Consider the following 22,847-nt stretch of genomic DNA (forward strand, 5'->3'; position numbering starts at 1 on the left):
TTCGCAGGAGACATTAGGTATTTTGGAATACTTAGGCATAGAGAGGGGATAGCACAGAAGAGAGATATGAAATCGTTATCAGGAGATAGAAATTTGGAAATAGTTATGAGCATATAGGAGGAGACATCTCAAATTAATTAAGAGGAGAGATTTGCAAATCACTATGAGGAGATAGGTTAGAGGAAAGATTTAGAATTCATTATGTGGAGATAGGATGAGAGATCTGGAAACAGTTGTGAGGTGAGAGGAGAGACTGTGGAATACTAAACAGAAGAGAGGTGAGAGCAGAGAGCAGAGATTTGGAAATCGTTATCAGGACGCAGGAGACGGGAGATTTTGAAATAGTTATGAGGAGAGAGGATAGAGGAGAGATTTAGAAGCAATTATGCGGACAGAGGAGGAGAGATCTGTAAACATTCGTGTGGAGACAGTAGAGATTTTGGAATACTTATGAGGAGGGATGTGATAGCACAGAAGAGATATTTGGAAATCGTTATGAGAAGATACTGGAGAGCTCAAATTAATTAAACCGAGACATGAGAGGACAAAATTGGAACTCATTATGAGGAGTAAGGAGAGTTGGAAATCGTTCAGAGGACACAGCACAGGAGAGATTTAGAAATACTTATAAGGAGACAGGAGAAAAGAGATATTATTAAGTATTTATGACAAGAGAGCATACAGGAGAGCTTTAGAATTAGTTATGCGGAAAGAGGAGGAGAGATGTGTAAACATTTGTGAGGAGACAGTAGGTATTTTGGAATAGTTAGGTTTAGAGAGGGGATAGCACAGAAGAGAGATTCCGAAATCGTTATCAGGAGATAGAGATTTGGAAATCGATATGAGGATATAGCAGGAGATATCTCAAATTAATTAAGAGGAGAGATTTGGAAATCGTTATGAGGAGAGAGGTTAGAGGAAAGATTGAGAATTCATTATGTGGAGATAGGATGAGAGATCTGGAAACAGTTGTGAGGTGAGAGGAGAGACTGTGGAATACTAAACAGAAGAGAGGTGAGAGCAGAGAGCAGAGATTTTGAAATCGTTATCAGGACACAGGAGATGGGAGATTTCGAAATCGTCATGAGGACAGAGGAGTAAAGAGATGAAAGGGAATAGTTATGAGGAGAGAGGAGAAAATACATATTAATAAAAATTCCCGAGCACATCGGATAGAGGAAATATTTACAATTAATTCTGCAGAGAGAGGAGGAGAGAGTTTAAAAGATTTGTGAGGATACAGTAGAGATTTTGGAATACTTATGAGGAGGGAGGTGATAGCACAGAAGAGATATTTGGAAATCGTTATGAGAAGATACTAGAGAGCTCAAATTAATTAAAACGAGACATGAGAGGACAAAATTGGAACTCATTATGAGGAGAAAGGAGAGATTTGGAAATCGTTCAGAGAACACAGCACAGGAGAGTTTTAGAAATACTTATCAGGAAACAGGAGAAAAGAGATATCATTAATTATTTATGACAAGAGAGCTTACATGAGAGCTTTAGAATTAATAATGCGGAAAGAGGAGGAGAGATGTGTAAACATTTGTGAGGAGACAGTAGGTATTTTGGAGGCCTTTGTTGGAGAAAGGACATAGCACAGAAGAGAGATTCCGAAATCGTTATCAGGAGATAGGAGAGATTTGGAAATCGTTATCAGGACACAGGAGATTGGAGATTTCGAAATGGTCATGAGGACAGTGGAGGCAAGAGATGAAATAGTCATTAGGAGACAGGAGAAAAGACGTATTAGTAAAAATTTCCGAGCACAGCGCATAGAGGAAAGATTTAGAATTCATTCTGTGGAGAGAGGAGGAGAGCTTTGTACACATTTGTGAGGAGACAGTAGAGATTTTGGAATACTTAGGCGTAGAGAGGGGATAGCACAGAAGAGAGATTCCGAAATCGTTATCAGCAGATAGAGATTTGGACATCGTTATGAGGATATAGGAGGAGAGATCTCAAATTAATTAAGAGGAGAGATGAGAGGCGAGAGATTTGGAAATAATTATGAGGAGAAAAAACAAATTTGGAAATCGTTATGAGGAGAGACGTTAGAGGAAAGATGTAGAATTAATTATGTGGAGTTAGGATGAGCGATCTGGAAACAATTGTGAGGAGAGTGGATAGAATGTGGAAAACTAAAGAGAACAAGGTGAGAGCAGAGAGGACAGTTTTGGGAATCCTTGTGAGCAGATAGGAGAGATTTGGAAATCGTTCAGAGGACACAGCACAGGAGAGATTTAGAAATACTTCTGAGGACATAGGAAAAGGGAGGTATTATTAAATATTTATGAGAAGAGAGGATACAGGAGAGATTTACAATTAATTCTGCAGAAAGAGGAGGAGAGATGTGTAAACATTTGTGAGGAGACAGTAGGTATTTTGGAGGCCTTAGTTGGAGAGAGGACATAGCACAGAAGAGAGATTCCGAAATCGTTATCAGGAGATAGGAGAGATTTGGAAATCGTTATCAGGACACAGGAGATGGGAGATTTCGAAATGGTCATGAGGACAGAGGACACGAGATGAAAGGAAATAGTTATGAGGAGAGAGGAGAAAAGACATATTGGTAAAAATTTCCGAGCACAGCGGATAGAGGAAAGATTTAGAATTCATTCTGCAGAGAGAGGAGGAGAGAGTTTTAAAGATTTGTCAGCAGACAGTAGGTATTTTGGAATACTTAGGCGTAGAGAGGGGATAGCACAGAAGAGAGATTCCGAAATCGTTATCAGCAGATAGAGATTTGGAAATCGTTATGAGGATATACGAGGAGACATCTCAAATTAATTAAGAGGAGAGGTGAGAGGCGAGAGATTCGGAAATAATTATGAGGAGAAAGGAGAGATTTGGAAATCGTTATGAGGAGAGAGGTTAGAGGAAAGATTTAGAATTAATTATGTGGAGATAGGATGAGCGATCTGGAAACAGTTGTGAGGAGAGGGGAGAGAATGTGCAATACTAAAGAGAAGAGAGGTGAGAGCAGAGAGGAAAGTTTCAGGAATCCTTGTGAGCACATAGGAGAGATTTGGAAATCGTTATCAGGACACAGGAGAGGGCAGATTTCAAAATAGTTATCAGGAGAAAGGGTAGAGGAGAGATTTAGAAGAAATTATGCAGAGAGAGGACGAGAGATTTGTAAACATTTGTGAGGAGACAGCAGAGATGTTGGAATACTTATGACGAGGGAGGTGATAGCACAGAAGAGATATTTGGAAATCGTTATGAGGAGATAGGAGGAGAGAACTCAAATTAATTATGAGGAGAGATGAGACAGGAGAGATTTGGAAATCATTCTTAGGAGAGACGAGAATTATGAGCAGTGAGGATAGAGGAACGATTTACACTTTATTATGTGGAGACAGGATGAGAGATTTCAAAACAGTTGTGAGGTGAGGGGAGAGATTGTAGAATACTAAAGACAAGAGAAGTAGAGCAGAGAGGACAGTTTTGGGAATCCTTGTGAGCAGATAGGAGAGATTTGGAAATCGTTATCAGGACGCAGGAGACGGGAGATTTTGAAATAGTTAGGAGAGAGGATAGAGGAGAGATTTAGAAGCAATTATGCGGATAGAGGAGGAGAGAGTTTTACACATTTCTCAGGAGACAGTAGAGATTCTGGAATACGTAGGCTTAGAGAGGGGATAGCACAGAAGAGAGATACGAAATCGTTATCAGCAGATAGAGATTTGGAAATAGTTATGAGGATATAGGAGGAGAGATCTCAAATTAATTGAGAGGAGAGATTTCGAAATAGTTATGAGGAGAGAGGATAGAGGAGAGATTTAGAAGCAATTATGCGGACAGAGGAGGAGAGATCTGTAAACATTTGTGTGGAGACAGTAGAGGTTTTGGAATACTTATGAGGAGGGAGGTGATAGCACAAAAGAGATATTTGGAAATCGTTATGAGAAGATAATGGAGAGCTCAAATTAATTAAAACGAGACATGAGAGGACAAAATTGGAAATCATTATGAAGAGAAAGGAGAGATTTGGAAATCGTTATCAGGACACAGGAGATGGGAGATTTCGAAATGGTCATGAGGACAGAGGAGACGAGATGAAAGGAAATAGTTATGAGGAGAGAGGAGAAAAGACATATTGGTAAAAATTTCCGAGCACAGCGGTAGAGGAAAGATTTAAAATTAATTCTGCGGAGAGAGGAGGAGAGAGTTTTAAAGACTTCGCAGGAGACATTAGGTATTTTGGAATACTTAGGCGTAGAGAGGGGATAGCACAGAAGAGAGATATGAAATCGTTATCAGGAGATAGAAATTTGGAAATAGTTATGAGCATATAGGAGGAGACATCTCAAATTAATTAAGAGGAGAGATTTGCAAATCACTATGAGGAGATAGGTTAGAGGAAAGATTTAGAATTCATTATGTGGAGATAGGATGAGAGATCTGGAAACAGTTGTGAGGTGAGAGGAGAGACTGTGGAATACTAAACAGAAGAGAGGTGAGAGCAGAGAGCAGAGATTTGGAAATCGTTATCAGGACGCAGGAGACGGGAGATTTTGAAATAGTAATGAGGAGAGAGGATAGAGGAGAGATTTAGAAGCAATTATGCGGATAGAGGAGGAGAGATTTGTAAACATTTGTGAGGAGATAGTAGAGATTTTGGAATACTTATGAGGAGGGATGTGATAGCACAGAAGAGATATTTGGAAATCGTTATGAGAAGATACTGGAGAGCTCAAATTAATTAAACCGAGACATGAGAGGACAAAATTGGAACTCATTATGAGGAGTAAGGAGAGTTGGAAATCGTTCAGAGGACACAGCACAGGAGAGATTTAGAAATACTTATAAGGAGACAGGAGAAAAGAGATATTATTAAGTATTTATGACAAGAGAGCATACAGGAGAGCTTTAGAATTAGTTATGCGGAAAGAGGAGGAGAGATGTGTAAACATTTGTGAGGAGACAGTAGGTATTTTGGAATAGTTAGGTTTAGAGAGGGGATAGCACAGAAGAGAGATTCCGAAATCGTTATCAAGAGATAGAGATTTGGAAATCGATATGAGGATATACCAGGAGATATCTCAAATTAATTAAGAGGAGAGATTTGGAAATCGTTATGAGGAGAGAGGTTAGAGGAAAGATTTAGAATTCATTATGTGGAGATAGGATGAGAGATCTGGAAACAGTTGTGAGGTGAGAGGAGAGACTGTGGAATACTAAACAGAAGAGAGGTGAGAGCAGAGAGCAGAGATTTTGAAATCGTTATCAGGACACAGGAGATGGGAGATTTCGAAATGGTCATGAGGACAGAGGACACGAGATGAAAGGAAATAGTTATGAGAAGAGAGGAGAAAAGACATATTGGTAAAAATTTCCGAGCACAGCGGATAGAGGAAAGATTTAGAATTCATTCTGCGGAGAGAGGAGGAGAGAGTTTTAAAGATTTGTCAGGAGACAGTAGGTATTTTGGAATACTTAGGCGTAGAGAGGGGATAGCACAGAAGAGAGATTCCGAAATCGTTATCAGCAGATACAGATTTGGAAATCGTTATGAGGATATACGAGGAGACATCTCAAATTAATTAAGAGGAGAGGTGAGAGGCGAGAGATTCGGAAATAATTATGAGGAGAAAGGAGAGATTTGGAAATCGTTATGAGGAGAGAGGTTAGAGGAAAGATTTAGAATTAATTATGTGGAGATAGGATGAGCGATCTGGAAACAGTTGTGAGGAGAGGGGAGAGAATGTGCAATACTAAAGAGAAGAGAGGTGAGAGCAGAGAGGAGAGTTTCGGGAATCCTTGTGAACAGATAGGAGAGATTTGGAAATCGTTATCAGGACACAGGAGAGGGCAGTTTTCAAAATAGTTATCAGGAGAAAGGGTAGAGGAGAGATTTAGAAGAAATTATGCAGAGAGGACGAGAGATTTGTAAACATTTGTGAGGAGACAGCAGAGATGTTGGAATACTTATGACGAGGGAGGTGATAGCACAGAAAAGAGATTTGGAAATCGTTATGAGGAGATAGGAGGAGAGAACTCAAATTAATTATGAGGAGAGATGAGACAGGAGAGATTTGGAAATCGTTCTGAGGAGAGATGAGAAAAGAGATACAAGGAAAGATTTATGAGCAGTGAGGATAGAGGAAAGATTTACAATTTATTATGTGGAGATAGGATGAGAGATTTCAAAACAGTGGTGAGGTGAGGGGAGAGATTGTGGAATACAAAAGAGAAGAGAAGTGAGAGCAGAGAGGACAGTTTTGGGAATCCTTGTGAGCAGATAGGAGAGATTTGGAAATCGTTTTCAGGACGCAGGAGACGGGAGAGTTCGAAATAGTTATGAGGAGAGAGGATAGAGGAGAGATTTAGAAGCAATTATGCGGACAGAGGAGGAGAGATCTGTAAACATTTGTGTGGAGACAGTAGAGGTTTTGGAATACTTATGAGGAGGGAGGTGATAGCACAAAAGAGATATTTGGAAATCGTTATGAGAAGATAATGGAGAGCTCAAATTAATTAAAACGAGACATGAGAGGACAAAATTGGAAATCATTATGAAGAGAAAGGAGAGATTTGGAAATCGTTATCAGGACACAGGAGATGGGAGATTTCGAAATGGTCATGAGGACAGAGGAGACGAGATGAAAGGAAATAGTTATGAGGAGAGAGGAGAAAAGACATATTGGTAAAAATTTCCGAGCACAGCGGTAGAGGAAAGATTTAAAATTAATTCTGCGGAGAGAGGAGGAGAGAGTTTTAAAGACTTCGCAGGAGACATTAGGTATTTTGGAATACTTAGGCGTAGAGAGGGGATAGCACAGAAGAGAGATATGAAATCGTTATCAGGAGATAGAAATTTGGAAATAGTTATGAGCATATAGGAGGAGACATCTCAAATTAATTAAGAGGAGAGATTTGCAAATCACTATGAGGAGATAGGTTAGAGGAAAGATTTAGAATTCATTATGTGGAGATAGGATGAGAGATCTGGAAACAGTTGTGAGGTGAGAGGAGAGACTGTGGAATACTAAACAGAAGAGAGGTGAGAGCAGAGAGCAGAGATTTGGAAATCGTTATCAGGACGCAGGAGACGGGAGATTTTGAAATAGTTATGAGGAGAGAGGATAGAGGAGAGATTTAGAAGCAATTATGCGGATAGAGGAGGAGAGATTTGTAAACATGTGAGGAGACGGTAGAGATTTTGGAATACTTATGAGGAGGGAGGTGATAGCACAGAAGAGATATTTGGAAAGCGTTATGAGAACATAATGGAGAGCTCAAATTAATTAAAACGAGACATGAGAGGACAAAATTGGAACTCATTATGAGGAGTAAGGAGAGTTGGAAATCGTTCAGAGGACACAGCACAGGAGAGATTTAGAAATACTTATAAGGAGACAGGAGAAAAGAGATATTATTAAGTATTTATGACAAGAGAGCATACAGGAGAGCTTTAGAATTAGTTATGCGGAAAGAGGAGGAGAGATGTGTAAACATTTGTGAGAAGACAGTAGGTATTTTGGAATACTTAGGCTTACAGAGGGGATAGCACAGAAGAGAGATTCCGAAATCGTTATCAGGAGATAGAGATTTGGAAATCGATATGAGGATATAGCAGGAGATATCTCAAATTAATTAAGAGATGAGTTTTGGAAATCGTTATGAGGAGAGAGGTTAGAGGAAAGATTTAGAATTCATTACGTGGAGATAGGATGAGAGATCTGGACACAGTAGTGAGGTGAGAGGAGAGACTGTGGAATACTAAACAGAAGAGAGGTGAGAGCAGAGAGCAGAGATTTTGAAATCGTTATCAGGACAAAGGAGATGGGAGATTTCGAAATGGTCATGAGGACAGAGGAGACGAGATGAAAGGAAATAGTTATGAGAAGAGAGGAGAAAAGACATATTGGTAAAAATTTCCGAGCACAGCGGATAGAGGAAAGATTTAGAATTCATTCTGCGGAGAGAGGAGGAGAGAGTTTTAAAGATTTGTCAGGAGACAGTAGGTATTTTGGAATACTTAGGCGTAGAGAGGGGATAGCACGGAAGAGAGATTCCGAAATCGTTATCAGTAGATAGAGATTTGGAAATCGTTATGAGGATATACGAGGAGACATCTCAAATTAATTAAGAGGAGAGGTGAGAGGCGAGAGATTCGGAAATAATTATGAGGAGAAAGGAGAGATTTGGAAATCGTTATGAGGAGAGAGGTTAGAGGAAAGATTTAGAATTAATTATGTGGAGATAGGATGAGCGATCTGGAAACAGTTGTGAGGAGAGAGGAGAGAATGTGCAATACTAAAGAGAAGAGAGGTGAGAGCAGAGAGGAGAGTTTCGGGAATCCTTGTGAACAGATAGGAGAGATTTGGAAATCGTTATCAGGACACAGGAGAGGGCAGATTTCAAAATAGTTATCAGGAGAAAGGGTAGAGGAGAGATTTAGAAAAAATTATGCAGAGAGATGACGAGAGATTTGTAAACATTTGTGAGGAGACAGCAGAGATGTTGGAATACTTATGACGAGGGAGGTGATAGCACAAAAGAGATATTTGGAAATCGTTATGAGGAGATAGGAGGAGAGAACTCAAATTAATTATGAGGAGAGATGAGACAGGAGAGATTTGGAAATCATTCTTAGGAGAGACGAGAAAAGAGATAAAATGAAAGATTTATGAGCAGTAAGGATAAAGGAACGATTTACAATTTATTATGTGGAGACAGGATGAGAGATTTCAAAACAGTTGTGAGGTGAGGGGAGAGATTGTATAATACTAAAGACAAGAGAAGTAGAGCAGAGAGGACAGTTTTGGGAATCCTTGTGAGCAGATAGGAGAGATTTGGAAATCGTTTTCAGGACGCAGGACACGGGAGAGTTCGAAATAGTTATGAGGAGAGAGGATAGAGGAGAGATTTAGAAGCAATTATGCGGACAGAGGAGGAGAGATCTGTAAACATTTGTGTGGAGACAGTAGAGGTTTTGGAATACTTATGAGGAGGGAGGTGATAGCACAGAAGAGATATTTGGAAATCGTTATGAGGAGATAGGAGGAGAGAACTCAAATTAATTATGAGGAGAGATGAGACAGGAGAGATTTGGAAATCGTTCTGAGGAGAGATGAGAAAAGAGATACAAGGAAAGATTTATGAGCAGTGAAGATAGAGGAAAGATTAACAATTTATTATGTGGAGATAGGATGAGAGATTTCAAAACAGTGGTGAGGTGAGGGGAGAGATTGTGGAATACAAAAGAGAAGAGAAGTGAGAGCAGAGAGGACAGTTTTGGGAATCCTTGTGAGCAGATAGGAGAGATTTGGAAATCGTTATCAGGACGCAGGAGACAGGAGACTTTGAAATACTTATGAGGAGAGAGGATAGAGGAGAGATTTAGAAGCAATTATGCGGACAGAGGAGGAGAGATCTGTAAACATTTGTGTGGAGACAGTAGAGGTTTTGGAATACTTATGAGGAGGGAGGTGATAGCACAAAAGAGATATTTGGAAATCGTTATGAGAAGATAATGGAGAGCTCAAATTAATTAAAACGAGACATGAGAGGACAAAATTGGAAATCATTATGAAGAGAAAGGAGAGATTTGGAAATCGTTATCAGGACACAGGAGATGGGAGATTTCGAAATGGTCATGAGGACAGAGGAGACGAGATGAAAGGAAATAGTTATGAGGAGAGAGGAGAAAAGACATATTGGTAAAAATTTCCGAGCACAGCGGTAGAGGAAAGATTTAAAATTAATTCTGCGGAGAGAGGAGGAGAGAGTTTTAAAGACTTCGCAGGAGACATTAGGTATTTTGGAATACTTAGGCGTAGAGAGGGGATAGCACAGAAGAGAGATATGAAATCGTTATCAGGAGATAGAAATTTGGAAATAGTTATGAGCATATAGGAGGAGACATCTCAAATTAATTAAGAGGAGAGATTTGCAAATCACTATGAGGAGATAGGTTAGAGGAAAGATTTAGAATTTATTATGTGGAGATAGGATGAGAGATCTGGAAACAGTTGTGAGGTGAGAGGAGAGACTGTGGAATACTAAACAGAAGAGAGGTGAGAGCAGAGAGCAGAGATTTGGAAATCGTTATCAGGACGCAGGAGACGGGAGATTTTGAAATAGTTATGAGGAGAGAGGATAGAGGAGAGATTTAGAAGCAATTATGCGGATAGAGGAGGAGAGATTTGTAAACATTTGTGAGGAGATAGTAGAGATTTTGGAATACTTATGAGGAGGGATGTGATAGCACAGAAGAGATATTTGGAAATCGTTATGAGAAGATACTGGAGAGCTCAAATTAATTAAAACGAGACATGAGAGGACAAAATTGGAACTCATTATGAGGAGTAAGGAGAGTTGGAAATCGTTCAGAGGACACAGCACAGGAGAGATTTAGAAATACTTATAAGGAGACAGGAGAAAAGAGATATTATTAAGTATTTATGACAAGAGAGCATACAGGAGAGCTTTAGAATTAGTTATGCGGAAAGAGGAGGAGAGATGTGTAAACATTTGTGAGGAGACAGTAGGTATTTTGGAATAGTTAGGTTTAGAGAGGGGATAGCACAGAAGAGAGATTCCGAAATCGTTATCAGGAGATAGAGATTTGGAAATCGATATGAGGATATAGCAGGAGATATCTCAAATTAATTAAGAGGAGAGATTTGGAAATCGTTATGAGGAGAGAGGTTAGAGGAAAGATTTAGAATTCATTATGTGGAGATAGGATGAGAGATCTGGAAACAGTTGTGAGGTGAGAGGAGAGACTGTGGAATACTAAACAGAAGAGAGGTGAGAGCAGAGAGCAGAGATTTTGAAATCGTTATCAGGACACAGGAGATGGGAGATTTCGAAATGGTCATGAGGACAGAGGACACGAGATGAAAGGAAATAGTTATGAGAAGAGAGGAGAAAAGACATAGTGGTAAAAATTTCCGAGCACAGCGGATAGAGGAAAGATTTAGAATTCATTCTGCGGAGAGAGGAGGAGAGAGTTTTAAAGATTTGTCAGGAGACAGTAGGTATTTTGGAATACTTAGGCGTAGAGAGGGGATAGCACAGAAGAGAGATTCCGAAATCGTTATCAGCAGATAGAGATTTGGACATCGTTATGAGGATATAGGAGGAGAGATCTCAAATTAATTAAGAGGAGAGATGAGAGGCGAGAGATTTGGAAATAATTATGAGGAGAAAAAACAAATTTGGAAATCGTTATGAGGAGAGAGGTTAGAGGAAAGATGTAGAATTAATTATGTGGAGTTAGGATGAGCGATCTGGAAACAATTGCGAGGAGAGTGGATAGAATGTGGAAAACTAAAGAGAACAAGGTGAGAGCAGAGAGGACAGTTTTGGGAATCCTTGTGAGCAGATAGGAGAGATTTGGAAATCGTTCAGAGGACACAGCATAGGAGAGATTTAGAAATACTTCTGAGGACATAGGAAAAGGGAGGTATTATTAAATATTTATGAGAAGAGAGGATACAGGAGAGATTTACAATTAATTCTGCAGAAAGAGGAGGAGAGATGTGTAAACATTTGTGAGGAGACAGTAGGTATTTTGGAGGCCTTAGTTGGAGAGAGGACATAGCACAGAAGAGAGATTCCGAAATCGTTATCAGGAGATAGGAGAGATTTGGAAATCGTTATCAGGACACAGGAGATGGGAGATTTCGAAATGGTCATGAGGACAGAGGACACGAGATGAAAGGAAATAGTTATGAGGAGAGAGGAGAAAAGACATATTGGTAAAAATTTCCGAGCACAGCGGATAGAGGAAAGATTTAGAATTCATTCTGCGGAGAGAGGAGGAGAGAGTTTTAAAGATTTGTCAGCAGACAGTAGGTATTTTGGAATACTTAGGCGTAGAGAGGGGATAGCACAGAAGAGAGATTCCGAAATCGTTATCAGCAGATAGAGATTTGGAAATCGTTATGAGGATATACGAGGAGACATCTCAAATTAATTAAGAGGAGAGGTGAGAGGCGAGAGATTCGGAAATAATTATGAGGAGAAAGGAGAGATTTGGAAATCGTTATGAGGAGAGAGGTTAGAGGAAAGATTTAGAATTAATTATGTGGAGATAGGATGAGCGATCTGGAAACAGTTGTGAGGAGAGGGGAGAGAATGTGCAATACTAAAGAGAAGAGAGGTGAGAGCAGAGAGGAAAGTTTCAGGAATCCTTGTGAGCACATAGGAGAGATTTGGAAATCGTTATCAGGACACAGGAGAGGGCAGATTTCAAAATAGTTATCAGGAGAAAGGGTAGAGGAGAGATTTAGAAGAAATTATGCAGAGAGAGGACGAGAGATTTGTAAACATTTGTGAGGAGACAGCAGAGATGTTGGAATACTTATGACGAGGGAGGTGATAGCACAGAAGAGATATTTGGAAATCGTTATGAGGAGATAGGAGGAGAGAACTCAAATTAATTATGAGGAGAGATGAGACAGGAGAGATTTGGAAATCATTCTTAGGAGAGACGAGAATTATGAGCAGTGAGGATAGAGGAACGATTTACACTTTATTATGTGGAGACAGGATGAGAGATTTCAAAACAGTTGTGAGGTGAGGGGAGAGATTGTAGAATACTAAAGACAAGAGAAGTAGAGCAGAGAGGACAGTTTTGGGAATCCTTGTGAGCAGATAGGAGAGATTTGGAAATCGTTATCAGGACGCAGGAGACGGGAGATTTTGAAATAGTTAGGAGAGAGGATAGAGGAGAGATTTAGAAGCAATTATGCGGATAGAGGAGGAGAGAGTTTTACACATTTCTCAGGAGACAGTAGAGATTCTGGAATACGTAGGCTTAGAGAGGGGATAGCACAGAAGAGAGATACGAAATCGTTATCAGCAGATAGAGATTTGGAAATAGTTATGAGGATATAGGAGGAGAGATCTCAAATTAATTGAGAGGAGAGATTTCGAAATAGTTATGAGGAGAGAGGATAGAGGAGAGATTTAGAAGCAATTATGCGGACAGAGGAGGAGAGATCTGTAAACATTTGTGTGGAGACAGTAGAGGTTTTGGAATACTTATGAGGAGGGAGGTGATAGCACAAAAGAGATATTTGGAAATCGTTATGAGAAGATAATGGAGAGCTCAAATTAATTAAAACGAGACATGAGAGGACAAAATTGGAAATCATTATGAAGAGAAAGGAGAGATTTGGAAATCGTTATCAGGACACAGGAGATGGGAGATTTCGAAATGGTCATGAGGACAGAGGAGACGAGATGAAAGGAAATAGTTATGAGGAGAGAGGAGAAAAGACATATTGGTAAAAATTTCCGAGCACAGCGGTAGAGGAAAGATTTAAAATTAATTCTGCGGAGAGAGGAGGAGAGAGTTTTAAAGATTTGGCAGGAGACATTAGGTATTTTGGAATACTTAGGCGTAGAGAGGGGATAGCACAGAAGAGAGATATGAAATCGTTATCAGGAGATAGAAATTTGGAAATACTTATGAGCATATAGGAGGAGACATCTCAAATTAATTAAGAGGAGAGATTTGCAAATCACTATGAGGAGATAGGTTAGAGGAAAGATTTAGAATTCATTATGTGGAGATAGGATGAGAGATCTGGAAACAGTTGTGAGGTGAGAGGAGAGACTGTGGAATACTAAACAGAAGAGAGGTGAGAGCAGAGAGCAGAGATTTGGAAATCGTTATCAGGACGCAGGAGACGGGAGATTTTGAAATAGTTATGAGGAGAGAGGATAGAGGAGAGATTTAGAAGCAATTATGCGGATAGAGGAGGAGAGATTTGTAAACATTTGTGAGGAGATAGTAGAGATTTTGGAATACTTATGAGGAGGGATGTGATAGCACAGAAGAGATATTTGGAAAGCGTTATGAGAAGATACTGGAGAGCTCAAATTAATTAAAACGAGACATGAGAGGAAAAAATTGGAACTCATTATGAGGAGTAAGGAGAGTTGGATTTCGTTCAGAGGACACAGCACAGGAGAGATTTAGAAATACTTATAAGGAGACAGGAGAAAAGAGATATTATTAAGTATTTATGACAAGAGAGCATACAGGAGAGCTTTAGAATTAGTTATGCGGAAAGAGGAGGAGAGATGTGTAAACATTTGTGAGGAGACAGTAGGTATTTTGGAATACTTAGGCTTACAGAGGGGATAGCACAGAAGAGAGATTCCGAAATCGTTATCAGGAGATAGAGATTTGGAAATCGATATGAGGATATAGCAGGAGATATCTCAAATTAATTAAGAGGAGAGATTTGGAAATCGTTATGAGGAGAGAGGTTAGAGGAAAGATTTAGAATTCATTATGTGGAGATAGGATGAGAGATCTGGAAACAGTTGTGACGTGAGAGGAGAGACTGTGGAATACTAAACAGAAGAGAGGTGAGAGCAGAGAGCAGAGATTTGGAAATCGTTATCAGGACGCAGGAGTCGGGAGATTTTGAAATAGTTATGAGGAGAGAGGATAGAGGAGAGATTTAGAAGCAATTATGCGGATAGAGGAGGAGAGATTTGTAAACATTTGTGAGGAGATAGTAGAGATTTTGGAATACTTATGAGGAGGGATGTGATAGCACAGAAGAGATATTTGGAAATCGTTATGAGAAGATACTGGAGAGCTCAAATTAATTAAAACGAGACATGAGAGGACAAAATTGGAACTCATTATGAGGAGTAAGGAGAGTTGGAAATCGTTCAGAGGACACAGCACAGGAGAGATTTAGAAATACTTATAAGGAGACAGGAGAAAAGAGATATTATTAAGTATTTATGACAAGAGAGCATACAGGAGAGCTTTAGAATTAGTTATGCGGAAAGAGGAGAGATGTGTAAACATTTGTGAGGAGACAGTAGGTATTTTGGAATAGTTAGGTTTAGAGAGGGGATAGCACAGAAGAGAGATTCCGAAATCGTTATCAGGAGATAGAGATTTGGAAATCGATATGAGGATATAGCAGGAGATATCTCAAATTAATTAAGAGGAGAGATTTGGAAATCGTTATGAGGAGAGAGGTTAGAGGAAAGATTGAGAATTCATTATGTGGAGATAGGATGAGAGATCTGGAAACAGTTGTGAGGTGAGAGGAGAGACTGTGGAATACTAAACAGAAGAGAGGTGAGAGCAGAGAGCAGAGATTTTGAAATCGTTATCAGGACACAGGAGATGGGAGATTTCGAAATGGTCATGAGGACAGAGGACACGAGATGAAAGGAAATAGTTATGAGAAGAGAGGAGAAAAGACATATTGGTAAAAATTTCCGAGCACAGCGGATAGAGGAAAGATTTAGAATTCATTCTGCGGAGAGAGGAGGAGAGAGTTTTAAAGATTTGTCAGGAGACAGTAGGTATTTTGGAATACTTAGGCGTAGAGAGGGGATAGCACAGAAGAGAGATTCCGAAATCGTTATCAGCAGATAGAGATTTGGAAATCGTTATGAGGATATACGAGGAGACATCTCAAATTAATTAAGAGGAGAGGTGAGAGGCAAGAGATTCGGAAATAATTATGAGGAGAAAGGAGAGATTTGGAAATCGTTATGAGGAGAGAGGTTACAGGAAAGATTTAGAATTAATTATGTGGAGATAGGATGAGCGATCTGGAAACAGTTGTGAGGAGAGAGGAGAGAATGTGCAATACTAAAGAGAAGAGAGGTGAGAGCAGAGAGGAGAGTTTCGGGAATCATTGTGAACAGATAGGAGAGATTTGGAAATCGTTATCAGGACACAGGAGAGGGCAGTTTTCAAAATAGTTATCAGGAGAAAGGGTAGAGGAGAGATTTAGAAGAAATTATGCAGAGAGGACGAGAGATTTGTAAACATTTGTGAGGAGACAGCAGAGATGTTGGAATACTTATGACGAGGGAGGTGATAGCACAGAAAAGAGATTTCGAAATCGTTATGAGGAGATAGGAGGAGAGAACTCAAATTAATTATGAGGAGAGATGAGACAGGAGAGATTTGGAAATCGTTCTGAGGAGAGATGAGAAAAGAGATACAAGGAATGATTTATGAGCAGTGAAGATAGAGGAAAGATTTACAATTTATTATGTGGAGATAGGATGAGAGATTTCAAAACAGTGGTGAGGTGAGGGGAGAGATTGTGGAATACAAAAGAGAAGAGAAGTGAGAGCAGAGAGGACAGTTTTGGGAATCCTTGTGAGCAGATAGGAGAGATTTGGAAATCGTTATCAGGACGCAGGAGACGGGAGACTTTGAAATACTTATGAGGAGAGAGGATAGAGGAGAGATTTAGAAGCAATTATGCGGACAGAGGAGGAGAGATCTGTAAACATTTGTGTGGAGACAGTAGAGGTTTTGGAATACTTATGAGGAGGGAGGTGATAGCACAAAAGAGATATTTGGAAATCGTTATGAGAAGATAATGGAGAGCTCAAATTAATTAAAACGAGACATGAGAGGACAAAATTGGAAATCATTATGAAGAGAAAGGAGAGATTTGGAAATCGTTATCAGGACACAGGAGATGGGAGATTTCGAAATGGTCATGAGGACAGAGGAGACGAGATGAAAGGAAATAGTTATGAGGAGAGAGGAGAAAAGACATATTGGTAAAAATTTCCGAGCACAGCGGTAGAGGAAAGATTTAAAATTAATTCTGCGGAGAGAGGAGGAGAGAGTTTTAAAGACTTCGCAGGAGACATTAGGTATTTTGGAATAATTAGGCGTAGAGAGGGGATAGCACAGAAGAGAGATATGAAATCGTTATCAGGAGATAGAAATTTGGAAATAGTTATGAGCATATAGGAGGAGACATCTCAAATTAATTAAGAGGAGAGATTTGCAAATCACTATGAGGAGATAGGTTAGAGGAAAGATTTAGAATTCATTATGTGGAGATAGGATGAGAGATCTGGAAACAGTTGTGAGGTGAGAGGAGAGACTGTGGAATACTAAACAGAAGAGAGGTGAGAGCAGAGAGCAGAGATTTGGAAATCGTTATCAGGACGCAGGAGACGGGAGATTTTGAAATAGTTATGAGGAGAGAGGATAGAGGAGAGATTTAGAAGCAATTATGCGGATAGAGGAGGAGAGATTTGTAAACATGTGAGGAGACGGTAGAGATTTTGGAATACTTATGAGGAGGGAGGTGATAGCACAGAAGAGATATTTGGAAAGCGTTATGAGAACATAATGGAGAGCTCAAATTAATTAAAACGAGACATGAGAGGAAAAAATTGGAACTGATTATGAGGAGTAAGGAGAGTTGGAAATCGTTCAGAGGACACAGCACAGGAGAGATTTAGAAATACTTATAAGGAGACAGGAGAAAAGAGATATTATTAAGTATTTATGACAAGAGAGCATACAGGAGAGCTTTAGAATTAGTTATGCGGAAAGAGGAGGAGAGATATGTAAACATTTGTGAGGAGACAGTAGGTATTTTGGAATACTTAGGCTTACAGAGGGGATAGCACAGAAGAGAGATTCCGAAATCGTTATCAGGAGATAGAGATTTGGAAATCGATATGAGGATATAGCAGGAGATATCTCAAATTAATTAAGAGATGAGTTTTGGAAATCGTTATGAGGAGAGAGGTTAGAGGAAAGATTTAGAATTCATTATGTGGAGATAGGATGAGAGATCTGGACACAGTAGTGAGGTGAGAGGAGAGACTGTGGAATACTAAACAGAAGAGAGGTGAGAGCAGAGAGCAGAGATTTTGAAATCGTTATCAGGACAAAGGAGATGGGAGATTTCGAAATGGTCATGAGGACAGAGGACACGAGATGAAAGGAAATAGTTATGAGAAGAGAGGAGAAAAGACATATTGGTAAAAATTTCCGAGCACAGCGGATAGAGGAAAGATTTAGAATTCATTCTGCGGAGACAGGAGGAGAGAGTTTTAAAGATTTGTCAGGAGACAGTAGGTATTTTGGAATACTTAGGCGTAGAGAGGGTATAGCACGGAAGAGAGATTCCGAAATCGTTATCAGCAGATAGAGATTTGGAAATCGTTATGAGGATATACGAGGAGACATCTCAAATTAATTAAGAGGAGAGGTGAGAGGCGAGAGATTCGGAAATAATTATGAGGAGAAAGGAGAGATTTGGAAATCGTTATGAGGAGAGAGGTTAGAGGAAAGATTTAGAATTAATTATGTGGAGATAGGATGAGCGATCTGGAAACAGTTGTGAGGAGAGAGGAGAGAATGTGCAATACTAAAGAGAAGAGAGGTGAGAGCAGAGAGGAGAGTTTCGGGAATCCTTGTGAACAGATAGGAGAGATTTGGAAATCGTTATCAGGACACAGGAGAGGGCAGATTTCAAAATAGTTATCAGGAGAAAGGGTAGAGGAGAGATTTAGAAGAAATTATGCAGAGAGAGGACGAGAGATTTGTAAACATTTGTGAGGAGACAGCAGAGATGTTGGAATACTTATGACGAGGGAGGTGATAGCACAAAAGAGATATTTGGAAATCGTTATGAGGAGATAGGAGGAGAGAACTCAAATTAATTATGAGGAGAGGTGAGACAGGAGAGATTTGCAAATCATTCTTAGGAGAGACGAGAAAAGAGATAAAATGAAAGATTTATGAGCAGTAAGGATAAAGGAACGATTTACAATTTATTATGTGGAGACAGGATGAGAGATTTCAAAACAGTTGTGAGGTGAGGGGAGAGATTGTAGAATACTAAAGACAAGAGAAGTAGAGCAGAGAGGACAGTTTTGGGAATCCTTGTGAGCAGATAGGAGAGATTTGGAAATCGTTTTCAGGACGCAGGAGACGGGAGAGTTCGAAATAGTTATGAGGAGAGAGGATAGAGGAGAGATTTAGAAGCAATTATGCGGACAGAGGAGGAGAGATCTGTAAACATTTGTGTGGAGACAGTAGAGGTTTTGGAATACTTATGAGGAGGGAGGTGATAGCACAAAAGAGATATTTGGAAATCGTTATGAGAAGATAATGGAGAGCTCAAATTAATTAAAACGAGACATGAGAGGACAAAATTGGAAATCATTATGAAGAGAAAGGAGAGATTTGGAAATCGTTATCAGGACACAGGAGATGGGAGATTTCGAAATGGTCATGAGGACAGAGGAGACGAGATGAAAGGAAATAGTTATGAGGAGAGAGGAGAAAAGACATATTGGTAAAAATTTCCGAGCACAGCGGTAGAGGAAAGATTTAAAATTAATTCTGCGGAGAGAGGAGGAGAGAGTTTTAAAGATTTGGCAGGAGACATTAGGTATCTTGGAGTACTTAGGCGTAGAGAGGGGATAGCACAGAAGAGAGATATGAAATCGTTATCAGGAGATAGAAATTTGGAAATAGTTATGAGCATATAGGAGGAGACATCTCAAATTAATTAAGAGGAGAGATTTGCAAATCACTATGAGGAGATAGGTTAGAGGAAACATTTAGAATTCATTATGTGGAGATAGGATGAGAGATCTGGAAACAGTTGTGAGGTGAGAGGAGAGACTGTGGAATACTAAACAGAAGAGAGGTGAGAGCAGAGAGCAGAGATTTTGAAATCGTTATCAGGACACAGGAGATGGGAGATTTCGAAATCGTCATGAGGACAGAGGAGTAAAGAGATGAAAGGGAATAGTTATGAGGAGAGAGGAGAAAATACATATTAATAAAAATTCCCGAGCACATCGGATAGAGGAAATATTTACAATTAATTCTGCAGAGAGAGGAGGAGAGAGTTTAAAAGATTTGTGAGGATACAGTAGAGATTTTGGAATACTTATGAGGAGGGAGGTGATAGCACAGAAGAGATATTTGGAAATCGTTATGAGAAGATACTAGAGAGCTCAAATTAATTAAAACGAGACATGAGAGGACAAAATTGGAACTCATTATGAGGAGAAAGGAGAGATTTGGAAATCGTTCAGAGAACACAGCACAGGAGAGTTTTAGAAATACTTATCAGGAAACAGGAGAAAAGAGATATCATTAATTATTTATGACAAGAGAGCTTACATGAGAGCTTTAGAATTAATAATGCGGAAAGAGGAGGAGAGATGTGTAAACATTTGTGAGGAGACAGTAGGTATTTTGGAGGCCTTTGTTGGAGAGAGGACATAGCACAGAAGAGAGATTCCGAAATCGTTATCAGGAGATAGGAGAGATTTGGAAATCGTTATCAGGACACAGGAGATTGGAGATTTCGAAATGGTCATGAGGACAGTGGAGGCAAGAGATGAAATAGTCATTAGGAGAGAGGAGAAAAGACGTATTAGTAAAAATTTCCGAGCACAGCGCATAGAGGAAAGATTTAGAATTCATTCTGTGGAGAGAGGAGGAGAGCTTTGTACACATTTGTGAGGAGACAGTAGAGATTTTGGAATACTTAGGCGTAGAGAGGGGATAGCACAGAAGAGAGATTCCGAAATCGTTATCAGCAGATAGAGATTTGGACATCGTTATGAGGATATAGGAGGAGAGATCTCAAATTAATTAAGAGGAGAGATGAGAGGCGAGAGATTTGGAAATAATTATGAGGAGAAAAAACAAATTTGGAAATCGTTATGAGGAGAGACGTTAGAGGAAAGATGTAGAATTAATTATGTGGAGTTAGGATGAGCGATCTGGAAACAATTGTGAGGAGAGTGGATAGAATGTGGAAAACTAAAGAGAACAAGGTGAGAGCAGAGAGGACAGTTTTGGGAATCCTTGTGATCAGATAGGAGAGATTTGGAAATCGTTCAGAGGACACAGCACAGGAGAGATTTAGAAATACTTCTGAGGACATAGGAAAAGGGAGGTATTATTAAATATTTATGAGAAGAGAGGATACAGGAGAGATTTACAATTAATTCTGCAGAAAGAGGAGGAGAGATGTGTAAACATTTGTGAGGAGACAGTAGGTATTTTGGAGGCCTTAGTTGGAGAGAGGACATAGCACAGAAGAGAGATTCCGAAATCGTTATCAGGAGATAGGAGAGATTTGGAAATCGTTATCAGGACACAGGAGATGGGAGATTTCGAAATGGTCATGAGGACAGAGGACACGAGATGAAAGGAAATAGTTATGAGGAGAGAGGAGAAAAGACATATTGGTAAAAATTTCCGAGCACAGCGGATAGAGGAAAGATTTAGAATTCATTCTGCAGAGAGAGGAGGAGAGAGTTTTAAAGATTTGTCAGCAGACAGTAGGTATTTTGGAATACTTAGGCGTAGAGAGGGGATAGCACAGAAGAGAGATTCCGAAATCGTTATCAGCAGATAGAGATTTGGAAATCGTTATGAGGATATACGAGGAGACATCTCAAATTAATTAAGAGGAGAGGTGAGAGGCGAGAGATTCGGAAATAATTATGAGGAGAAAGGAGAGATTTGGAAATCGTTATGAGGAGAGAGGTTAGAGGAAAGATTTAGAATTAATTATGTGGAGATAGGATGAGCGATCTGGAAACAGTTGTGAGGAGAGGGGAGAGAATGTGCAATACTAAAGAGAAGAGAGGTGAGAGCAGAGAGGAAAGTTTCAGGAATCCTTGTGAGCACATAGGAGAGATTTGGAAATCGTTATCAGGACACAGGAGAGGGCAGATTTCAAAATAGTTATCAGGAGAAAGGGTAGAGGAGAGATTTAGAAGAAATTATGCAGAGAGAGGACGAGAGATTTGTAAACATTTGTGAGGAGACAGCAGAGATGTTGGAATACTTATGACGAGGGAGGTGATAGCACAGAAGAGATATTTGGAAATCGTTATGAGGAGATAGGAGGAGAGAACTCAAATTAATTATGAGGAGAGATGAGACAGGAGAGATTTGGAAATCATTCTTAGGAGAGACGAGAATTATGAGCAGTGAGGATAGAGGAACGATTTACACTTTATTATGTGGAGACAGGATGAGAGATTTCAAAACAGTTGTGAGGTGAGGGGAGAGATTGTAGAATACTAAAGACAAGAGAAGTAGAGCAGAGAGGACAGTTTTGGGAATCCTTGTGAGCAGATAGGAGAGATTTGGAAATCGTTATCAGGACGCAGGAGACGGGAGATTTTGAAATAGTTAGGAGAGAGGATAGAGGAGAGATTTAGAAGCAATTATGCGGATAGAGGAGGAGAGAGTTTTACACATTTCTCAGGAGACAGTAGAGATTCTGGAATACGTAGGCTTAGAGAGGGGATAGCACAGAAGAGAGATACGAAATCGTTATCAGCAGATAGAGATTTGGAAATAGTTATGAGGATATAGGAGGAGAGATCTCAAATTAATTGAGAGGAGAGATTTCGAAATAGTTATGAGGAGAGAGGATAGAGGAGAGATTTAGAAGCAATTATGCGGACAGAGGAGGAGAGATCTGTAAACATTTGTGTGGAGACAGTAGAGGTTTTGGAATACTTATGAGGAGGGAGGTGATAGCACAAAAGAGATATTTGGAAATCGTTATGAGAAGATAATGGAGAGCTCAAATTAATTAAAACGAGACATGAGAGGACAAAATTGGAAATCATTATGAAGAGAAAGGAGAGATTTGGAAATCGTTATCAGGACACAGGAGATGGGAGATTTCGAAATGGTCATGAGGACAGAGGAGACGAGATGAAAGGAAATAGTTATGAGGAGAGAGGAGAAAAGACATATTGGTAAAAATTTCCGAGCACAGCGGTAGAGGAAAGATTTAAAATTAATTCTGCGGAGAGAGGAGGAGAGAGTTTTAAAGATTTGGCAGGAGACATTAGGTATTTTGGAATACTTAGGCGTAGAGAGGGGATAGCACAGAAGAGAGATATGAAATCGTTATCAGGAGATAGAAATTTGGAAATAGTTATGAGCATATAGGAGGAGACATCTCAAATTAATTAAGAGGAGAGATTTGCAAATCACTATGAGGAGATAGGTTAGAGGAAAGATTTAGAATTCATTATGTGGAGATAGGATGAGAGATCTGGAAACAGTTGTG

The 22,847-nt window shown here is 39.6% G+C and overlaps 1 protein-coding gene across 11 annotated transcripts in view; it reads left to right on the top strand.

Moving 5' to 3' along the window:
- Positions 1-22,847, top strand: part of SHROOM2 (shroom family member 2) — a 547,407-nt gene that overhangs the window by 320,811 nt on the left and 203,749 nt on the right. The window lies entirely within an intron of this gene.

Source organism: Camelus bactrianus, chromosome X (assembly GCF_048773025.1).
Source record: "Camelus bactrianus isolate YW-2024 breed Bactrian camel chromosome X, ASM4877302v1, whole genome shotgun sequence".
In the NCBI taxonomy this organism is placed as follows: Eukaryota; Metazoa; Chordata; class Mammalia; order Artiodactyla; family Camelidae; genus Camelus; species Camelus bactrianus.